The sequence below is a fragment of the Rutidosis leptorrhynchoides genome, chromosome 10 (genome assembly GCF_046630445.1).
Source record: "Rutidosis leptorrhynchoides isolate AG116_Rl617_1_P2 chromosome 10, CSIRO_AGI_Rlap_v1, whole genome shotgun sequence".
Classification (NCBI taxonomy): domain Eukaryota; kingdom Viridiplantae; phylum Streptophyta; class Magnoliopsida; order Asterales; family Asteraceae; genus Rutidosis; species Rutidosis leptorrhynchoides.
The window spans coordinates 278,738,670-278,745,388 of record NC_092342.1 but is presented as its reverse complement, the minus strand read 5'-3'; the positions used below and the strand labels follow the sequence as shown (position 1 = coordinate 278,745,388).

Genomic DNA, 6,719 nt, shown 5'->3' with positions numbered 1-6,719 from the left:
AAAGATATTAGAGTTTTGTGAGGAAAAATGAGCAGATGAATGAGCCTCATATGTGTGTCTTGAATCCTAACATACACTCACTAATCCATTGCGCCATTTGAGTGCTTCGTCGAACCTTTGTTAAGCTATCTCGTTTAACTTGCGTTAGATTTTTTTATATATATTCTGTGTTATTATTATTTTATTCTACGTTAACTGCACGATTGTTCTAATAAAATAGTTAAATGAAGATAGGCAAGAAGCTTTATGTGTAGAGAAATGAAATAGTGAGCAAATATGAAGATCAAGATAAGGTACATGAGCTTTATGTGCCATAAAAAAGCTAGCAAAATGCATCAAGCGACGATTTCTCTTAATTTTGTTTTGGTGATGGGTTCTCTTAATTTACTTTATTTTGATTTGGATTCGAATATGATTTAGGGTTTATAACTTGTTGGTATTGATTTTGGATTTAATTTTGAATTGATCTAGTGTTAATGAATTGCAAGTGTTATTGAAGATGAACAAGATAGAGGTTATGAAGTAAGAGGAAAATGACGGATTTACCCTCACGCACAAGTCAATTAACAGCATCTTACTAACGGTCGTAAGTGTCTGGGAGCAACCGGGTAACATATGTGCAAACATAAGGGGTAAAATAAATTTAGTTACATACTTGCAATTTCGGACAAAGTTCAGGGATTAACGGTGTAATTTTTTTTCAAGTGGACTTTGACATTTTCTATGTATATTTCAGTTTTTTCACGTTCTTTATTCTAATCAATGCCTATATGCTATTGAGATCATCTCGTTGATCATGTTCAATGGCTCTTAGTCAACAACCTTCTTGTTTTAATTATGATGTTTTTCTGAGTTTTCGCGGTGAAGACACTCGAAAGAATTTCACAGATCATCTGTATACAGTCTTGAAGCAAAAGGGAATCAACACTTTTCGAGACGATGATGCCTTGGAGAGAGGGTGACTACTGAAGCCAGAGCTGGAAAAAGCAATCCACGAGTCCGCAATTTCACTCATCGTCTTCTCAAAAAACTATGCGTCTTCCAAGTGGTGTCTTGATGAGGTTTTGATGATTATGGAACAACATGAGAGGTCATCTAATAAGCATGAAGTCATACCCCTGTTTTACAACGTAGAACCGACTGATATTCGAAATCAAACAGGTTCCTTTAGAGAAGCATTTGATGTGTATGATGATATAATCAATAAAGAAACAGATCTTCAGAAACAGAACGAATGGTCGGAGAAGTTAAAGGCATGGAAAAGTTCACTTCATAAAGCTGGATCCCTCGCAGGAATGGTTCTTGGTGATGGGTAAGCATATGATATGCTTCCTTTTATAAATCATGTTAAGTTAATGTTATTTTCTGTTTAACTTGAATTACGACTGGAGCCAACGGTTACGTCTTTGGCTCTGTCTTTTTTCAATTAAAAAAGACTCCATGGGTATGGATCTGTCTTTGGCCTTTTTTTTCAAGCCAAAATGAGTTTTCGTTTTTGTGTGGAAGTTGAAAGACGATGAGAGGTGGATAATTGGTGGGCCATGAAAGTTTAAAAAATGGTGGATTAATTTCTTTTCTTTAAGGATGAATGCACTAGCAGTTTACTTTGATTGTTTCAAATTATATTTTAATTTGATTTTTAATTAATCTACTATTTGATTTTTAATAAATGTTTTTTAGTTTTAAAGTCATGTCATATTTATTATTTATGTAAATATATTTTAATATAAATTAATTGTATATTGTTGCTTTTAATTGATTGATGTAGTGTTTTTGTAAAGGTAGGTTTAATAATTAATTAATGAGTGGGTCTCGGACCCTTTAAAGAAGTATGTCTAAGTGTTGGAAGAATGACGACTACGCAGGCTCGAATCTGGGTGCTGACATATTGTGGTGATTTATGGGTGAAGGTGTTTCGCTAGGCTCCAGTGGCATACGGGGTGCAACTGGATGGGTTGACAAAGTCAACACAGGGCTTGCATATCCCTGCCGAAACATATGTTTTTTTTGGAAGAATGTTATGTGGTAGTTAGTCTTTTTCATTTTTCTTAAGAAATGTTGAGTTAATGCTGATGCGATAGTTAGTCTTTCTGAAAAAACATGTCATGGTTGACAACTAGTCTTTCTTCATCCGAGTTGACCGAGTCGGCCTCGATTTAGGTACTAGCCCATCCCGAGTCACCTAACAATGCCTTAAAATTGGGTCAACGCTAAAAAGTCGGGTCAAAGTTGGTCAAAGACTGTAAAAGTCAAATTTTAATCAAATTTTTAGTAATTAGATTTTGTGTCCTATACATTTGTTTGAAATATTTATGTTTTATGTTTGATATATTTATGTGTAAATATATATGTTTAATGTATTAATTACTAAAAATCAATGTTGGTTAACGCCCGACGCGTCTGCGAATTGACCGACTCGTCCTTTTAAGGTTCCGTCCGACTCGTCTCCACTCGCGACTTTTACAATCTTGCTTATGCCCATTGCTTTACTATGGTTGGATATTGATACAGATCCATTTTAATATACACATAATCTAATTGTTGGCTTAGATCCATAAATTAAATTAAATATAATACAGAGTATATAATATACAATATACACTACACTGAAAACCAGTTCTAATTCAAAATGAAAAAAAAAAAAAAATGAAGAAAGAATGAGTACATTGACTTAGGCAAGATTTGTTCCGAGCTAGTAAATTAACATATTATCTTAGGGAAGTTTTGTTCTGCTCATTTGTGTAGTAAGTAAGTAATCTAGTTTGGACACTAGGCTTTCAAGGTTTACATCCTAAAAAAGGAAGATTAATATACTATAAGGTGTATGTTAGTAATGATGTGTGCTGTAAAAACAGGTCATTATGATTCGATCTAATTGTTTTAACTTACTTTTGTAGCTATGAATCCCAATTCATACAAAATATTGTCAAGGTTATAAAAAAGAAACTGAACTATAATGCCCTCTACATTGAGGACAAACTAGTTGGAATAAATGACAATGTTGCTGAGACCGAATCATGGTTACAAGACCCATCACCTAATTCCACAATCCTTCTCATACATGGGATGGGAGGTATAGGAAAAAGTACGATAGCCAAATGCATATTTAACTCAAATTGTGACCAGTATGATGCTAGTTGTTTTCTGGCCAATATCAGTGAGACGTCAAATCAATCCAATGGACTGTGTCGTTTACAAAGTCAGCTTCTTTCCCAAATTTCGGGAAGTGAAAAAGAAGAAATGATATGGAGTGTTGATGAGGGAATCACTAAGGTTATAAAGGCCATAGGGAACAAAAAAATACTTCTTGTTCTTGATGATGTCACAACATCACAACAGTTAGATGCATTGCTAGGTGCAAAAAGGTTTTCTCTTGGAAGTAAAGTGATCATAACAACCAGGGACAAGTCATTGTCGAATTCATTTGAAATTGATACTTATCTCCAATCGGTTACACCATTATCTACATATGATTCTAATAAACTCTTTAGTTTGTATGCCTTGGACCATGATCAACCTACAGAACCATACATTGTCCGATCACAACTAGCAATTGATCACTGCATGGGTCTTCCTTTGGCGCTTAAAGTATTGGGTTCTTATCTACGTGGGAAAAGTATCAAGGAATGGGAAGATGCCAGGTGGCAATTAAAAGAATCTCCTCATCACGGGATTCAAAAAGTTTTACAGATGAGCTATCGAAATCTGGAGTTTGAAAACGACAAAGAGCTATTTCTACACATTGCTTGCTTTTTTGTGTTGGAGGATGAAGACTACATTATCACATTTTTAGCTAAATGCAAACTCTCCCCTGTTGCTGGGATCAAGAATCTAAAGGATAGGTGTCTTGTATATGATGAAATTGGCAAACTAGGGATGCATCCGCTTATCAGGGAGATGGGGCGAGAAGTTGTTCGTCAAGAATCACCGAAGTATCCTGGGAAACGCACTAGATTGTGGCGACATGAAGATTGTATTGAAGTGTTGGAAGATGATGAGGTACTTACATATATATTTCTTACTGCTTTAGTTTTTATTGTTACTTTTCTAACACGTGTTAATATTATATGATAATAATTATGTTAGTTGGCCCAAGCCAGACTGTGGGCCTAAACACACCACATAGTCGGACTTGAACCAACTAACCTAATTATCATCTACTAATAGTTAAGTGAATAGATTGTTAAGGATTCGCACTTGGACGCTACCCATTAACAATACTAACTAGATCATTGATTACTCTAATTAAATTGCTAGTAGCTGTTTTGATAAAAAATTTAATTGCTTGTAGTTTTTTTTAGAAATAAAATAAATTGCTAGTAGCCGTTTTTTTTTAAAAATAAATTGCTAGCAAATTACCAATACGCACAACAAAAGGATAAAATAGAGCGAACAAACAAGATAAGTAAAACATAACAAAACGATACAAGGATTTTACATGGTTATATATGATCTCCAATATGGGTTTAGTCCACTGGTACAAAGTAGAGATTTTCATCTATTAATTTATTGTGAAGAGATTACATGAGTTAGGGTTACATTATACAGGAAACTAGGCAATTAAAAACCAAATCAAGCTTCGAAAATAAGCCAAAATTCCATATCCTACTTTCTTAGCCGCCAAGGCAGGAGTAGGCACAATCTTTTGGTTGGCGTCTAAAACTTAAAGCAGTCTGGAGGATAGCTGCCATCTTCGCTCTAAACCACCCCTTTCTGTTAACAATAAGTCTTTCGAGTAGACGCTATGTGGGGCTTAGCCACCAACTAAGCCCATTGGACACCAGAATTTGAATTTCTCAACTTGTTTTTCGTTCTAGCCTTCACCCCTTAACACCATTACTGTTTTTGAGTTTCTTAATCAGGGTACAGAAAAGGTTGAAGGATTCATGCTTGATATGCAAAAGACCAGGGAAGTTGAACCAACAATTCATGAAAATGAAGCCAACTTTAAAATTGAAGCATTAGAAAAGATGAAGAACCTAATGCTACTTCAGCTGAACTATGTAACTTTTTCTGGGGAATGCAACAACCTGCCCAGAAAGTTACGATTATTAAGATGGCATGGGTGTTCTCTAAAATCTTTACCAGGTAACATTCCTTTGAAGATGCTGGTCGTTCTTGACATGAGTTACAGCAAAGTAGAGCATATTTGGGATGACCACAAGGTATACCTTATTTGTGCACGTGTGTGCGTGTTTGTTATATACGCCATAATCTATTAGTATTATTCTTTTTTAAAGAATTATATATTTTATAATATTACGATTATTGAGTCATGAATGGTTCATAATCTGAATAATTTAAAGGTTTTGAATGAACTTGATTTTAAATGACAATAACCCATTCGATAATAACTATAAATGAACGATATAAATGAGGTAAATGGTTATTAAACTTTTACATGGATAGTTGTAGTTGTTTGATACTCCGTATAATTTAAGAATGATATTACTAGAAATTTATGTGGTTAATGGTTTAGACCGTGTTTTAACTTTTAATGCTTCAACACTAGATGATGAACCATTCAACATCATATGTCATTCACATGTTAAAAACAAACGCTCTGAATGTTGAATAGTCTAACAAACACACCCTTAGGTTATTAACATATTTGTGCATTTTCATGTCACAGTTTATTATTCGGTTCCTAAAAATCCTCAATCTCAGCTACTCACTTGAACTGATAAAAACCCCGGATTTTAGACGACTCCCTGGTCTAGAAAGTGTGATACTGAAAGGATGTAAACGGTTAACAAAGATTGACGAATCGATTGCGTACCTCACTGAACTAGTGTTGTTGGATCTAACCGACTGTATAAACCTAACAGAATTTCCATACTTACCTGCATCCCTAGTATCACTTGAAATATCTGGTTGCCTAAACCTTAGAGTTGTTGAAGGTTTTCGATCCGTGGATTCAACTTCAATGCCTTCTTTTTTATATTATTTGAATATATCAGATTGCAATCTGTCTAACAGTTCTTTCCCAAATGACTGGAGTAATCTAGTCTCACTAAAGGGTATGACTATTAAAGGCAACAATATAACTTCGTTACCGGAATGTATTGAAAGCCTACCTGTCCTTGAACATCTGTGTGCTGAAAATTGTTCACAGATGCAGTCAATTATAGGACTCCCAAGAACCGTCTATAACTTGGTAACCTCTAACAATGAGTCCTTGGAGAAAGTACAGCTCCCTCCAACAGGAAAGCGTCTTCGTATGGACGTAACTGGGTGCCCAGAATTGTGCGAGGTGGAGGGTTTTTATAAGTTGAAATCAGTAGACAAAGTGGAGAAGAAAATAACAGAAAAACTGGGTTTAGGATCATCATCATCAATGGAGTTGGCTACTGTTGAATATTCTAAACAAAAGGTAAACACTGTTATGCTTTTCTTTGCTTTACAATCAGTTTTCATACGGATCTGTATCTGATAGGATTGTAATTAATAATGAACGTGAATGTTGTTGAGAATCAAACTAATCAATAGATGATGTGAGTGCAGGTGTCATATGAGTGTGGTATATTCAGCACATGGGTTAGAGGGAACCAAATCCCTTGTTGCAGCATGTTTCAGTATAAAAGTAAGGGACCAGAAATATCGTTTAAAGTTGCTGAGAATGATTCAAGACTAATAACTAGCTTCAACTTGTGTCTAGTGTTTTCTCAAAACAAGATGCGTCTTGAGTGTTCTGACACTGCTCAACCTGTTTGGTTGAA

General features: G+C 35.0%; 1 pseudogene; it reads left to right on the top strand.

Annotated features, from left to right (window-relative positions):
* The first annotated feature begins 790 nt into the window (after positions 1–790).
* LOC139871067 (disease resistance protein RPV1-like) lies at positions 791–6,153 on the top strand (annotated as a pseudogene).
* Positions 6,154–6,719: the final 566 nt, after the last annotated feature.